General features: G+C 40.0%; 1 protein-coding gene across 7 annotated transcripts in view; it reads left to right on the top strand.

Moving 5' to 3' along the window:
- Positions 1–1,880: 1,880 nt before the first annotated feature.
- The window catches only part of mgat5 (alpha-1,6-mannosylglycoprotein 6-beta-N-acetylglucosaminyltransferase), a 262,957-nt gene continuing 247,916 nt past the window's right edge, over positions 1,881–16,921 (top strand). For 4 of the 7 annotated variants that reach the window (XM_028806564.2, XM_028806565.2, XM_028806559.2 and 1 more), the window contains exon 1: positions 9,564–9,798. The gene's annotated coding sequence lies outside the window, so the exon portion shown is untranslated. The other 3 variants (XM_051930553.1, XM_028806566.2, XM_051930552.1) reach the window with 2 other exon arrangements.

Below are 16,921 nucleotides of genomic sequence, written 5' to 3'. Positions count from 1 at the left end.
ACCTGTAATATTATGCTGCTATAATAATAATAATGATGATGGAGAAGCATCTGTGCAGTGGCTAAGCAGCACTGGTCTTAAAGGAGAGACAGAGTCTGATAATCACAGCTCAGCACTAGGCACTAAACACCAGATTCCACCAGAAAAATATCTTGAAATGGCCAGTAGACAGTAAATGTAGACTTTGCAACAAGGCAGAAGAACACATAAGTCATATTGTTGCAGGTTGTACAACACTTGCATCGCCTGTAATAAAGTGGCCAGCTGTGTTCACTGGACTATATGCAAGCAGCTGGGTGTTCAAGTGCCAGATAAATATTATGAACACAGTCCTGACAAGGTCCTTAACATCAATGATTCTATCATCAGGTCGGATATACCAATAATTACTGACAGAACCATTTAAGCTAATCGTCCTGAGATCATGCTGCATGATGAAAAACGGAAAGCCTGCCTGTTGATCGATAGCCGTTCCAGATTATTTGAACAATCATCATGCTAAAAGAAACTGAAAAGCTCAGCAAATACAATAACCTGGAAAACGAGAGCAGCAGGATGTGGAACTTGGAAATGAGAGTTGTGCCAGTTATAGTAGAGGCATTAGGCACATTGAAGAAGGGATTTGATCAGAACCTAAAGACGCTCCTGGGCCATCCATCAAGCTAACAAAGTGCAGAAGATCCCACTTACGGACACAGCAGACATTCTTTGTAAGGTGTCTGGGTAAATCGCTTTGCTGTCTTTTTGAGATCTGGAATTACCAGCAAACTGCCAAAGGGGAAAAGAAATAAATGTTAAGCATAGTACTAAAAATATTAATAATAATTATTATTGTTACTATTAATAATAATAATATCCATCTGCTCTGGATGGATTTAGTTCCAGCCTTGTTCCCAGTGTTACTATTATAGATGTCAGCACACTGTGATACTGAAAAAGGGTTAGAAAATTGATTGAAGGGTAATAATAATAAAATCATAATACATACTGTCACGCATGAGCATCGGAGGATCTCCTCACAGGCTTGATTAAGGTTTGTAATAACCCTGTCGGGGCAAAAGGGGGCGCTGTCACTAACATTCTCTTCTCCTTCTCTTCCCACAGCGTTGAGAAACTGTCCAGCGTATACAGTTAATCCCCCTCCTTCCGGTTTATTCGCTATAAGAAACCCAGCTGCCCAGAAGGTGGCATCTTTTACGACGAGAGCAACCCACTAGATATAGCTACTGTGAATGACCCCTAATTCGGCGGCTGAGAGACAAATCTGTTTGTTTATATTTTGCTTAAGGGCTGGGAACATAATGCCTAAAGGCTTTTCTATTGTTGGACTTCTTTTTTGTTGATTAAGTGGGACAACCCAGTTGGCGTCCCAACTTTTATCTTTATGATTCCTGTACCCGGCCACAGTACCTACTCTCTAATGTGTATAGTATACCCAACTAAAAGCTAAAGAAAATTTAAGCACACTTAGAGAATGTTTCTGTTTTTATAAAGAACTTACATCAATACAGCGACATGAAAACGTTAAAGGTCAGAGGAGTTTGTCACGTTTTCTGCTCCTTGCTCATTTCACTGATAACAGCCCTATTATTTTTTGTAAAATTACTTCTTTGACAAAATGAGTTAGAAAATGACCGGTTTACTTCCTTGATGGATGGTAATGATAAATATTTCCATATTAGGTGTGATGCTTTATCATGAAATGAGATGTGAGATATCAGACAGGACAAGTTCTGCAGGTCCTGTTGCTGTGTGACAGTCTAACCATTCCTTTCTGTCACTAGTATTCATGTGCGAGTGATCAAGGCATTTAACATCCCTTATTTACCACAGCTAATGCTTTGTTAGAAGCAGGGCAGGCATTGTATCTCCATATTGTGTTTCACAGGGTGGAACAAAAAACACCCTGCTACTCACTTTTGCCTTTTCCTGCTGAACACAGCTGAGTACAATAATTTCTTTTTTAAAGATCCTTTCAGCCGTTTCCTGTGCTCAATTTTTTGTTGTACAGCAACAAGATAAGTACGGCACATCCTGGCAGTAACTGACACAAAACAGAAACTAATGCCAGACTGGATTTAAGGTTTATTAAACTGCAAGTTGTAGATGTGTGTTTTAAAAATCATACTTTGCTGGTAAGTTTATTTTTTTTAATCTTTGTCTTAATTTAAACATGTTATTGCTGCCTCTTGGGACTCCAGTATTGTGAGTGTACTCATATTGAGTTGCATGTTTTTATTCCTTTGCTTACATGCTCTGTTTTTTTTTTTCCAATTTAACTAAACTCTGAACTGACCCTGTATGGGTGAGAAGACCCTCAGACTCAGTGGCGTCCCATCCTGGCTTGCACCCAGTGCTGCTGGGGTTGTGCTACCCAGAATTGGATTAAGGTGGTTGGAGAGTATCCATATTACTAACCGAGAATGCTAAACCGGATGATGGACGCAGGCACATCCGGCAATGGGCCGTAGCTGCAAAAAGACGTACTGCGCAGGCGCAAAAAGAGTCCGCGAGGGTCGGCTCAGGAGCCGAGAAAGGCGGACAAAAGAGGGCGAGAGAGGCGGATGAGGGTCCGCGAGAGGCGGACAAGACCACAGAAAAAAGGAGTGAGCACAGGAAAAATTGTGAAATGAGGCGCAAAGAGCACCGAAAAAAGGAAACGGCACATAAAAAAGTATTCAAATGCAAGCAAAGCACGAAACACATTGCACACGAAACTAGACCCAAAAAAAAAAAAAAAAAAAAAAAGAGGCTCGCGCACAACAGCAAGGCACCCCCCCCCCCCTACAGGCACCGGACGGGACACACACCAAGAGGGGGATTCAACAAGCCCATGGAACACAAAAAAAAGAACACAAAACCACCCCACAGACCCTACAAGCAAGGGACGGGACACACACAAAGAGGGGGATTCAACAAGACACAGGAACACAAAAAGAAAGAAGACGCTCGCGCGACAACAATCCTCAACCCCCCCCCCACACACACACATCCATAAGAAGTGACACCCAAAGCCACATATTCTAAAGTGAACATCAACACCTTCACACTAGACAGCATAGGTGTCAGCATAGGTGGATCTCCTTACAATAAAGCACTATTAACCGTTCAACTGCAGAAAAAGAAACATATTAACAGTGACTGCGATCCTTCTTATTACTTATCCATATTTCGCATTCTGAGAAAGAAACAAGTCATGAATACACGGTCACGGGTACAAAACGAAAAGGAAAGGATAACAGGAACAAACACACGAACACGAAAGAAACAACAAAATAGACGGCTATGCGGCATAGGTGGATCTCATTACAATAAGGCACTATTAACCGTTCAACCGCAGAAAAGGCTCCATATTAACAGTGAGTGCAATTCTCCTTATTACTTATCCATATTTCTAAAAGAAAAAATGTCTCGACTCCAAAAACGCAAAGCTCAACTAAAGCTTCTAACTAACGATGTACCTAAAAGTAAAAACTTTATGAACTGCATTAGATCCTACAATGGTTCATTTGCTTTTGCATATACCGGAGTAAATATCAGGCCACCAAAAGGCAATGGCCCATACTGCTTTCGCATATGTGCACAAATACTGCATCGCATTGGAACAGTGCACCCTGAAACAAATCAACAACGCAAATATGCACAAATCTACATCCTAGATCCACATGACGCAAACTATCAATCAAAGTGCTGCATCGCAACAGGCACGGATTCAAAACGAAACACCTCCCGTCTCAGACATACGTTAATGGCAGCGAAGACTACAACGGGCTTCTCACACAGCACAGGCAAATCGATTAGAGCTCCAAAACAACACGTCCCAAATACTACACATGCAACAACGCGCCTCTCAAACGGCACAAGCAAAACATACACCAGTAAAATTCATTCGGATTAATGAATGTCATTTGCAATCATTGTCATTCAGTTCACTTCCCTGAAGAAACAACTGGAAATACAAGTTATACATTTACACGTTGTTGTCAAAAGGGTCAAATTAGACTGCCTTCTTTACATTCATATACTGAATATCTACAGAGGCTTATAACTGACGATGTACCTGAAAGTGAAATCTTTATCAACTACATTAGATCCTACAAATCGGTATCCACTATGAACATTAACGGTGGCACTGCACGTGACATCCGTCTTGAAAAAATGTTGTTTATTGATGAATGTTCAATGGCATGAAGTCACTTACTCAACACCATTCATAAACTTCTACAAACGTTTATGAATAATAATATTCGATTTGAAGGAAAGGTACTTTTATGAGGAGGAGATTTTAAACAGTGATTAGCTATTCTTCCAGATGCCATGCACTCAGCTATTGTTCAGTGCACCTTAAAATACGCAGACAATTGGCATTGCTTTCAAAAGATACAGTTAGTAAAAAAGATACGATGTCCAGAACCAGATCATAACAATTGCTTATTACAACTGAGAGATGGTACACTCACCAATACAGCTGGACTTCAGGCACATATTATTACAATTCCTCAAGCCTTTATCTGCGACAACTTAGTTACAGAGACATTTCGAACAGCAATCTCATTAGACCAAATGCCCCTTTTAACACAACGCACTATATTATGTCCAAAAAATATTAATATGGAAAACAATAAAACCCAAGTCATTCCATTACTTCCTGGAGAGACACAACTCTTTCTAAGCTCTGACAAACTTGACTCTGATCACAACAATAACCATCTTAAATGACCTTACAAGTTCTGAGCTGGAATTACCTTTTACACTTAAACGGCGTGTACAAAGAAATTTTCAAATAAACCTTTACACTGTGCCACACACTTTATTGTTTGCTTTCTATTTGCATCATCTACACCGTCACACTATTCTATATCTCATTCATACATCACGCTCTTTGTCATTCCCAACACCAGGGGTTGGCGAGCGAAGCGAGCAGGGGGCGGAGCCCCCTAGTTATTTTACATCCTACAATGTGTCCTAGTGTGGACAAACATACATTTTAGCACCTCTGTTTCAGTGAATTGTTTACTGTGGCAAGCTGGAACCTTTCTCAGCAGCAAATGGGACAAAGCATGAACCCACCCTGATGAGACAGCAGTTCCTCACAAGTAAGTCACTCATGAGCACATCTTTACTCCGAAATCTGTAGATTTGTGTTTTTTCGTGTAACCTGTTCATCAACACAGCACTCCACCACCTGAACCCTCTATTTTTGCAGTAAACATTAATAGGTTGTCAGAGCAGTAGTGACCACAAAGTTGCCATATACCCAGGATGTGCTTTCGATCCACTAATGGACTGATTCGGACTAAAGATTTGGATAAAGATGCCAGAGTGGTCCTTTAGAGTGATGCCATAGGTGAACCGTTTCTTCTTTTCCCAAAATACCCGGCCACATGAAAGTTGCAAAAATTACTTTTATTTATTTAAATCTGTGATAGCCTCCATAAAGTAAATAATCATGACTAGATGGTTAACAAAGTTGTGAAATACCAATGGGTTCCTAATTTTAAAAGGTCTCTACTGTATACGTTCATTAACACAGGCTAAGTTCAAGTTTTCTTAATCTGTTAATGACCTTTTAGGTGGCCTACCATACATTAAAGATTTCCAGTTTTTTTCTACATATTAGGAAGTTTTTCAAGGCACAAAGAACCAACGTCATATGCAAGGAACCCTGAATGAAATGGTGCTTTGTCAAACAATGGAGCTATGAGGATCTGCACAGTCCAATAAAGAAGCATAAAGTACCATTAAAGAGACACTGTCTTTAGGAGTGTATATAGATATTCGGGATGCATTTATAAAATCAGTATGTTCTAAATTATGTTACCTCTGGCCTTCCAGCGCCACCAGCAACTAACGGCAGTCTGTATTTCTTTGAGTAATGGCCTACATTGTTCTGTCTGTTTCCAAATAAATAAGCGTTTCACGAAATAGTTGACAAACTAGCACCTCACCATGGATGTCCTTTAAACGGAACAAACAGACGTGAGGGATTTGCACAGGGCCGGATTAAGAGCTTTAGGGGCCCGTAGCACATTTCAAATTTGGGGGCCCTTTTGGTCTGCGTCATCTGAAGTTTAGATTCTAAATAATTATTTTACTCCTGATTATAATAAGAATCTTATAATATTTATGTGAATTTTATGTGTTTGGCCCCTAAAGTTTTGTTGTGTAAGAAATTTACAGTTTAAAAACGTAAAGATAATATTTTTAAAGACCAGTTTTTCAATGCTACACTTTTTCATTAAATATTGGGTCCACCATCCACCATGCTACATGTGCCTATTGGTTAATCCGGCACTGGATTTGCACCTTCGCTATTCATTAGAACTGAACGGTGACTCCCCGGAAAGAGTACATGAGCATTCAGATTCCAAATGTGATTCACCCAAATTTTGAATTTGAACTGAGCCAAACAGCAGTAAGAAAAAAAACTGGATGTGACTAAAATAAGAGTAGGCGTGTTCTTCGGAAATACGTTAATAACAGGAAGCCTAACAGCTGGGCTGGAGCTGCGGGACCGCAGCCACAAGTTCGGCGACTAGACGCTTCTGGTCGCCAGTTTCTACAATCCACCTATAGATGGCGCTCCGTCCAAAGAGGTGCAGGGAGAGTAAAAGGGGCAGCTGGTGGGTGAAACCTCCCACGCCTAACGCCCCCCTTCCCCCCGTACGTGTCGGAAGACTTCCTCCGGACGCTTAAGCTGTGCTGAAGAGAAGCAAGAAAAGCTGGAAAACAATCACAATTTTCAATAAACGACGAGCTCCTCTTCAGTGTCAGGAGTTACTGCTAGCCGCGTGCTGTACGTCCGTTTCACAATAAGCGAAGATGCAAATCTGCAAGCGTTAATCTCACACATGCGTCAGTTTCTGGAAATGCATAAATCTGCGTGGGTTTCCTCCGGGTGGTCTGGTTTCCTCCCACTGTCCAAAGACATGGAGATTAGGTGAAATGACGGCCCTAGCCTAGTGTGGGGTTGGGGTGTGTGTGTGTGTGTGTTCGCCCTGCGATGGACTGGCAGCCTGTCCAGGGTTTGTTCCAGCCTTGCGCCCTAAACCAAATGGGATTGGTTCCAGGAGTCCCCGCGATCATGTTCAGGACTAGGCGGGTTAGAAAATGACATTAATAAGTAAAATTAATTCCTGTTATGAAATGAAATGTATCCTTGTGCTCACCTGCCAGAAATACTTGACAAGTGATTCTAAATTGGCCCTAGTGTGTGCTTTGTGTGTGGGTGTGTTTGTGTGTGTCCTGCGGTGGGTTGGCACCCTGCCCGGGATTGGTTCCCTGCCTTGTGCCCTGTGTTGGCTGGGATTGGCACAAAGCAGAACCCCGTGACCCTGTGTTCGGATTCAGCGGGTTGGAAAATGGATGGATGGATGGATGTTTTGTTATATACAGTACTTAATTTTGATCATATTCAATGCAAAATTAAACTCCTTCCACGAACTCGTCACCTTGACATGCTAGCAGGTATGTGAAAGGACGTATCGTCTTTGACACGGATATGTGCTTATCTAGAGAGGGTACTTAAACAGTCAGCCAGTGTCTAACCATCCTGAACAGGGTAGCGGGGTGTGCTGGAGTCTACCCTGCCCAGCATTGGGCATAAGGCAGGAACAAAGCCAGGCCATCGCAGTGCGAGTACACATACAGGGGTCAATTTAGTATCGCCAATCAGCCTAACCTGCATGTCTTTGCACTGCTGCAGGAAACCCACGCAAACACAGGGAAAACATGCAAACCCCAGGCAGGGACAACCCAGGATGCGAACCCTGGTTTCCTTACGGCAAGGCAGCAGCGCTACCACTGCACCACTGGGTATTTATACAATATAAAAAAAGTAAAAATCACACGGAAAAAATACATGTACATTATGTTATAGCTGGACTGTTGTTGTATTTAAAAGGAGAAATCAGATTTCCAAATATTTATCTGTACAATGTTGATAATGTTCCACACATGTCTGTTTGAAGTCTTTTTCCATTACAATATGAAATGCAAAAAAACGTTTGAGTTTGGTTAGACGATAATGCATACTAAGTAAATAAATATTTAATATGATGTGTGTGAGCGTAAACACCGATCCGTCTACCCCGGAACTTAACAAGGGGGTTGTAAAATGGACGTACTGATGGATGTGCGCGGGTGTCCTGCAATGGACCAACGTCCCCTTCAGGGTTGTTTTCTACCTTGTGCCTGACGCCTTAGGGTAAGCTCCAGTATTAACCCATTATGTTGCAATGTTTTTAAAAAACAAGCAAGTTGTTTATAAATGGAAGTAATTAGAGGACTATTACTGTTAACATTTTTAAGAAGCTGTCCTCTAAACAGGACACTGAAAATCAGTGTGTTAACGCCCTCCACCGTCAGTTTAATTAAATGAATGAATGGATTATTTTTTTGGTTGACGTCCCATCAAGCGTCGGCTTTTTTCTTGCGCCTGATGTGTCAGATATTGTAAGTTGTATTGTAAGTTAAGAAAATGATTATTATTTCAGCAGTACATTGCATTATATTAAAATTCTGCAAAAAGAACTTCTAAAAATAACAAGCCATAAACTGATTAAAATTATAAACAAATACTGTACAATATATAACAATAAAAGGACATAGCTCATTTTCAAGCCCGCTTAATCTGATTTAGAATCGCGAATTGCCTGAACAGACAGTAATGGACCAAACTTTTAACATCAAGTGTTAAATTAATAAGAGGATAAATTCGGTGACTCTGATTTACAGAATAGAACTGACCTTAAGTGTACTAGACTGTCGTCCCGTCCAGGGAAGGTTCCTGATACTGAAAAGGGGATGTGCTCCGAGTACTGGCGACTGCTTGATGCGAAACTGACAAACGGTTAAACATTGGCACATACACAATAGTTTCAATACTCGAAATATCTCATCCAGTACCGCCGCTCCCTATACGCAGAGTACGCAGTCTGCGTAGGGCACCAACTCCCAGGGGGGCACCATCCCAGCTGCTCAAAAAAATTGTTTTTATATATTATAATAATAAATTAATATTAATAATATACATATACAAATAAACAAAAATATAAACGTATATATTGCATTTTACGGTGAACGCAGAGTAGGCTAAGCACACCTTATTTGAATAAAGTTCTATTTTGGCCCCTATAGTAGGTGTTTTTTTTATTATTTTTACTTCCGTAATATTTGGGGGAGGGGGCACAAAAGTAAATTTCTGCTTAGGGCACCCATTTGGCCAGCAGCGGCCCTGATCTCATCAGTTAAACTGAGTACTCTGGATTTTCTCATGTTTTTTTTATCTAACTCACCGGCACGTTACGTCGCTAACAGCATACTGTACGTCAACTGAAAACGTTGAATTCGAAGGAGTTACACGTTGTCAGAAGTATGCGCATAGGTGTCAGACGGAAATTACACGCAATAAACAAATACTACAACTGATCAGACCGTTATATCATTGTATTATATGTGAGGCTCAAAAACATTGAAACGACACTCAAAGCCCGCACCTGCCTAATACACGCACACAGCCAGGCTCACTGACACAAGCACCAGCCCTTTAAGAAAGAGGAGCCTCGCTCGCCGTTTTAGGCGAAGTACAGGAAACTGCACACGGTCCCTGACTGCCTTCATTCTGGTTTCAGTGCCTTTCGTTTTTGCTGTGGCTACTGCAGAAAGGGCGATCGCACTCACGTTAGGCGGAAGTGTCCTAAGTTAATTTGTTTGTGTATCTGTATACTGCAGATGAAGACGACAACCCCGATGTACAGGGATGTAGCGAATTTAGGCTTGGGGGCAAACGTCTGTGAGGTGAGTCCGTCTTTTTGATCTTCTTGCTAACAGTAGGCACTGAAGGTATATTGAGGCGCAGTGTTTTCAGCACGTCTGCCCGCCCGCAGCGTCGGTCTGCTAGTGGGCTCTAGTATTTACTCCACTGAGAGAGGAGGAGGAGGAGGAGGACGACGACGACGAAGAAGAACAGGAGGAAGGTAAACACTAGAGTTAGACACGTTCTGCATTCTGTTCACAGCCAAGTTGTTTTAGCTTGGAGAGGAAGGTGCTGCTGCGGTGAGGTGCCCCTCCAGTTACTTCACCTGCTTTGGCGAAATGGGGGGGCTTGTGTCAGTGGCGGTCGATGTCGCGGTCCCGTTCCGTCATTTACACCTCTCTGGGAGGCGACTTGCCAAAGCGGATGCTCGTTTAAATCGTTTCTGTCCGTAAACTTGTGAGTGTCGCGAACAGCACGAGGTTTGTTGTGTGACAGGTTCACGAAAGGCCACTTAATCTCATGTTGTCGCTACGTTTTTACTGGACCACTACGATTGGCCTTCATGTCAAGGGCTGCATTAGGCTCACAAATCTCATTGTAGCCTGGCGTCTGTCAAGAACGACGGGATCATGAAAGGAACAATGGCCAGAGTGTTAACGGCTTAGCGTGCGGAGTCGGTGACAGCGTCCACACTGCCTCGTTTAAGGCCAGCATCCAGCGTGCAGCACATTCTTTCTAGAAAAGTCAGTAGATGGCTGACAAGTTATCATTTGCCCACAGTTGTAGGACGTCTTCTCTTTGCACTTCCTCTGTGTTATGTAATGGACTATAGCCAACGCTCATAAATCTTTAATGTTAAATAGTTACTGGTTAAGCACTGCCTGACAGTTGGATTTCTGTCTTAAAAGCGGAGAAAAGATTAAAACGCCAGAGCCCCTCTTGTTGTTTACTGTTAGGGTGTCAAACAACTGAGAAATATTTGTAAAATCTCACTTTCATGTAAATCGATTAACTTTTGACCAAAAATCAATTAACAGACAAACAGGGAGCAGAAAGAGACATTCATTTGGTAGTTTTGTTGTGTATCATTGTACAGTTCAAGTGAATTCAATTTGTTAAGGACAAAATTTAACACTTTTAATTATGCTTTATACTTCTAACTTATTAGGTGCATTTTGCCTGAAGAAGGGCCCTGAGTTGCCTCGAAAGCTTGCATATTGTAATCTTTTTAGTTAGCCAATAAAAGGTGTCATTTTGTTTGATTTTCATAATGGCTAACTCAGTACAACACCCTAGAACTATGGACAGGGCGAGGAAGAAGTGCAACTCCCAGTCAGTCCGTCCAGCTTCCTTCCTTAAGCTGCCACTTCAACTATGCACAGAAGTAACTTTTCACTTGGGGAGGCGCTGGAGCCTGGCTGTCCTTTCATTAAGTTGTTTATACTCAATTCCACATTTTAGCTAATGTTGAAAAGGCATAGGTGATGGTAACCTTTACTTTGTAAATCGTGAAGAGAGCAAAAATATTTAACAGCCTTCTGTAAATGTGTACATGCACTGTAAACACAGATAACTGTACACTGAGGACCTAATACAAGTATAGGCACACAAAAGAAACCATCAATAGGCATTGTTTGGCGTAACAGCTGTCTGTCATTTATCAATAAAACCTTACACAGTACACTGCTGCCCTCCAGGATTAAAAGCTATGTTTTGTTGTCTATCTGTAGTTGTTTCCTGGCTGCTTTCCAGTTATTTTAAAAATAAAATGAGCACTGCCTATAATTACTGTAGTTCAGTATTCTTTCCTGAACATCAACATTTTCATTTTGTGTTCCATTGGGGGAGCCTTTTCTGTACCTACAGTGCATAATTTTTAGCATACTAATCCATTATGGATTCTTGGTTCCTATATCCCTGTTGCATCATCCTTTTATTTTTCAAAATTAAGTTATTCCGAAAGAGTGCTAGCATTGCATGTAAACCTCAGTATGGTACCTGGCCAGCTCAAGACAAACCTTCACATATACCAGGGCAATTTAGAGATGCCAAGCTACCTAACTTGCGTTGAACCATACAGTAGACATGAGGATTAAGCTACCAAGTAGCATGGTAGACAGTAGGATTTTAGGGACTTTCAAAACTCGACTTGATTTTATTTTAGAAGAATTAGCATCATGCTTTATTTTTCAAAATTCATTTATTCCAAAAGAGTGCTAGCATTAGGTGCAAACATCAGTATGGTACCTGGCCTGCACAAGACAAACCTTCGCATATGCCAGGGCAATTTAGAGATGCCAAGCTACCTAACTTGCGTTGAACCGTAGATACAAGGATTAAGCTACCAAGTAGTTGGGTTGGGTTTGTTGGGTTGAATGGCCTGTTATCGTCTAGATTGTTCTAATGTTTTAACTGTTGGACATGGAAGTAATTTGAAGTACAAGGTAGGACTCCTGCAGGTGTAGGGTGGTCAATGTGGAATCTCCTGCACACAGCTTAGCTGGGTGGGATCTGAGCCAGGGATTGTGGAGCTATGAGGCCGTAGCAACAACAAATTCACCATATTGCTACCTCACTTCTCTACAGATTTTAACAAGCAGGATTATATGCAGAGATGTTTGTTTGCTGTTTGAGTCCATGCATTTCAGTTTGATTCTACAGAAATGAAGAATGGGTTAATTTTTTCACATGTATACTGTATAACAGTAATGATTACTTTGTTTTGATACTGAGCACAGGGTTGGTTTAGTTAAATACAGAAATATTTACTCTGACATACTTGTAAAGTAAAAAAAAAAGTTAAATTATGAAAGAGCTTAGTTTGAATGACAGCTTAGTTTGTGTTGATAGGCTATGATTACATGAGACAAAATTTACTCTTGATTGCTACTGTAAAAAATATGGAGTTTTCTGTTTGGAATAAAATACATTAATGTTGTAAACATTACTTTTTCTACAGATATAAGGAAATGTAAGTTTTTGTGATTTATTGATGTTCCATGCATAAATGCAAGTACAGTTGTGGGATTTTATTGTTGAAACTGGTACTGTGGTGTTTTCGGTGTATATGACACTATTTTTGAATAAGTAAATAAAGTGGAAATAATGAATGATATCTTGTGGTTGCTGCTGGCATTTAGGTGTTGTATTGTCAACATCTTCTGAAATAAACATAAGCACCACATTATCATTTGCTTTTTCTTCCTTTGCTGGAAGCTGCAACCATCATGGAAAACATTCTCTACAGTTAAAATGGCATCTATCAGGGTATTTCTTGGGATATTTAGGCCAACATCACCTGTAGAACCTTGAGTTGTAGAGCATCTCACAATTAACGACTCCAGTTGCTGAATTTTGTTACCTTGAATATGTCTGATTACCTGACTAGGAGTCGCAAGGGATGGTTTATTACATGACTCCCTTATGACCTTTCAGCTCAGTTTCACATTTCCAGAGTAGTGCAAGTTTGCTGCATTTTGACAACCAGTTAATATACTTCCTGAGAGTACTGGTGAATATACAAATGATTTCTAGGTGTGGGGAACTTGGCTGAAGTCTTGGCATGTTTTTGTTTGTTTCCTTTCTTTCACACTCATGAGCCATCAAACAGTCAAGCCCCTTTTTCTTTGCATTGCATTCTATGCATTGTACTTCCAGCTGAGTGCTTCTTTCTTGTCTGCTCTCATACAATTTAAGACAAAATCAAGTTTGTTGTGGAGAGTCACTGAGCATGTCACTGTTCATGACTGGAACTCATGGGTGTGGGCCATGACTCGCCACAGTAGATGATGGCTGTGACTGAAAATTACTGGGAAAGTTGTGTAGTGTGACAACAGCCCAATGTTAAGTTTTGGTTAGTCTGGATGTTTGTAAGCATTTTATTCTATGATATGTACAAGTGTTTTTTTTTTGTTTTATTAAACAAGTGCTTTATATTGTTTTTCTATAATATTCATCATTAATATTCTAGAATGCCCAGGTAGGTGCCTAAATGGCTCAAGTTTGCAGGACTATGACTGTATCTGACTTTGACTTTCTTTTTAACAGTTTTCATCTCCGTTGTTGTCCATTGTTCATAGTTCCTCAATTAATTAACAGACATATATTGTTAATTTACATTTATGTTAATCAGTTTCTGCTTTGGTTTCTGTGTGTTTAAAAAAAATCTGTATCTTTATATGTACTAATTATGTATTTAGAACTAGTATAACCTATACCTGCATTTTACCTCAGCATTTGTGTCTGCACTCGGTAAAGATGTATTGTAATAATCTTGTTATAAAATAGACATTAATTGAAAATATGTGTGAGTTTTGTTTTTGTTTTTTTTTAAAGGAGGCTTTGTGTTTTATATTGGAACAATTACAAGATTGGGTGGCACGGTGGTGCTCATTTTAAATTAAACGTCGTTGTAGCGATGAAATTGGTAACTGCGCTGCTGCAACAACATTTGATGCGTTTGAGAAGCTGGTGTGAGATTGGAGGAGGCAAGAAGATGTAAAAAAAAAAAAAAATAAATTTAAGTGTTGCATTTTTGAACGGGCATATAAGTTAGGGTCTAATTTTATTATCGATTTTTTTGGGTTTCAAGACCTGACTTGTATGCGAGTATTTACGGTAGCATCCAATGTTATAATTGACATCAATACGGGTTTCAAATAATAAAAAGCCATTGCCAAGCTGTTTAGTTCTAAATTCAGTAGTTGCTAGTTTTTATTATCTTAGATATATTTTTGTAGGGTGGCACGGTGGCGCAGTGGTAGCGCTGCTGCCTTGCAGTAAGGAGACCTGGGTTCGCTTCTCAGGTCCTCCCTGTGTGGAGTTTGCATGTTCTCCCCATGTCTGTGTGGGTTTCCTCCGGGTGCTCCGGTTTCCTCCCACAGTCCAAAGACATGCAGGTTAGGTGCATTGGTATTCCTAAATTGTCCTTGGTGTGTGGGTGTGTGTTTGTGCCCTGCGGTGGCCCCTGGGGTTTGTTCCTGCCTTGCGCCCTGTGTTGGATGGGATTGGCTCCAGCAGACCTCCGTGACCCTGTATTAGGATATAGCGGGTTGGATAATGAATGGATGGATATACTGTATATCTACTATATTGCTTTATATATTCTATGTTGCTTTATCTGTTCCACCATTTAAACTACAAGTCAACCAATTCAGATGTGATTAAAATGCACATTGTAGACTTCAATTTAAGGGTATTTGCATGCATTTCGGTCACACCATGTTGAAATTACAACACTTTTTCTACATGGTCTCAGTTTCAGGGAACCATACTGTTTGGGACATAGCAATGGTAGGCTTATTAAAGCAGTCATATTTAGCACTTTGCCACATATCCCTTGCATGCAATGACTGCTTGAAGTCTGTGATTCATAGACATCATTGTCCCTAGTGTGTGCTTGGTGAGTGTGTGTGTGCCCTGCGGTGGGCTGGCACCCTGCCCGGGGTTTGTTCCTGCCTTGTGCCCGATGCTGGCTGGGTTTGGCTCCAGCGGGCCCCCGTGACCCTTGGATAAAGGATGGATGGATGGAAGATCATATCCTGGTTAGGAGAAATGGTTAATATGGAAGTTGAGAATTTGTTTCCCTGTTTAATTGATCCAGAACTTTCCATCCAATAATTTGCTGTAAACAATTTACTAAAAAACTACTGTAAAGAAATATTGCATCAGACATTTTATTGTATTTCATTTATGTGTACCTGTCACTGATTAATCGTCTGTTAGATGACTACTACGCTAGTGAGTGTTGCACAATTTCTAGGATGACTATCAGAGCAAGACTAGTTTGAGATAAATCTGTACAAATCATTAACGGTGTAGTTCCTCTTTGTTGTGCTAAATTGCCAGTTGGTGTAATGAAGTTAAAAGTTATCTTCCTTAAGAACTGGATTTTTAGAATGAATTTACAGATTGGTGCACATTTAGCTAATTGTGTGTGTTTGCACATATTATGTAAAAAATATGTTGAATGAGGAAAAGAAACCAAATAGAAAGAAGAAGTGTTTCCTTTTTAGGAAGTAGATAGTTTCTTCTGAGAACAATTTAGGGTATAACGCAATTGCTAATATTGGGTAATTTGTAGGCAATTAGTACCAGCCCATTTCTTCTGGGAGAACTTAGTTTCAGTAATTTTTCCAAGTCAGTTGCCACTTATTCTCAGATTTAACATTGCAATTCTTGCAATTATTGTTCAGAATTAGTGATCAGAAGAAAAGAAAGTTAAACTAAACCATCTAAAATATGTGATGGGTTTCCTTTTAATATTTATCAGGTCTAAAAATTGACACTATTAGCATGTCTTGTCCTTGCATGTCGGTTTCTGTTCTGCACCACTGAATTTTTAAAAATATTGCTGAAGAAGTTGTCAGTTTGGCAGGAGGGTGTTAACTGAGCTTTCATCAAGTTGTAAACCATAGCAAATTTTAGTAAGCAGCATTAAAAGTCTTCATTTCTTGAATAACATGCGGACAAATGCTGTTCTGTGTCTTCTGATTCTGGCCATAACAGGGTTTAAATGGGCATTCGGTCTGCTTTCTTTTAATCTGGCAATCCCTTGCAGCAGATGTTGCCAAGCTATTAAATTGCATGGGGTGTAAGCTTCCCTTAGCCTTTTCTCTGTCAGGGCGGGCATTGAAATCCATCCATCTTCCTCCCACTACCATTTTCTAGTCGAAAAGTGAAACAGTACACTTAATGCCTACCATAAATTAATTTCTCAACTTTTTAATGTGAAAATGCAACTTTGTAAAGGAGTGCTTTGAGTTAGCCTAGCTTATTCCAGAGTCCCTGTCTGAAACATTTTTTTCTATGTACATCACCACATACTAGCATTTGAAAACCAGATTTACAAAAAAATCTACTTTTTATTTTTTTATCAACCAGACTTAAAAAAGTCTACTTTTTTATTTCAGAGTGTCATGGCTGTGGTAAAAATCATTTAAATAAAATAAAAAAAAAATCTGCACTTACAAAGCTTGAGGTATCCTTTCTAACCAATAGAAATTGAAACATCATCATTTTCATTTTTAATTCCAAGAGTGAGTTTTTATCTAAGAGTTAAGTACAATAATCTTTCATACTTTTCCAAAAATCTGTTTTTTGTATTCAAATTGTACAGTAATATATTTTATTTCTTTTTTAATCTGATAAACTCATCTGTTTGTG

Source organism: Erpetoichthys calabaricus, chromosome 8 (genome assembly GCF_900747795.2).
Source record: "Erpetoichthys calabaricus chromosome 8, fErpCal1.3, whole genome shotgun sequence".
Lineage (NCBI taxonomy): Eukaryota > Metazoa > Chordata > Cladistia > Polypteriformes > Polypteridae > Erpetoichthys > Erpetoichthys calabaricus.
This window is presented reverse-complemented; position numbering and strand designations above follow the sequence as displayed.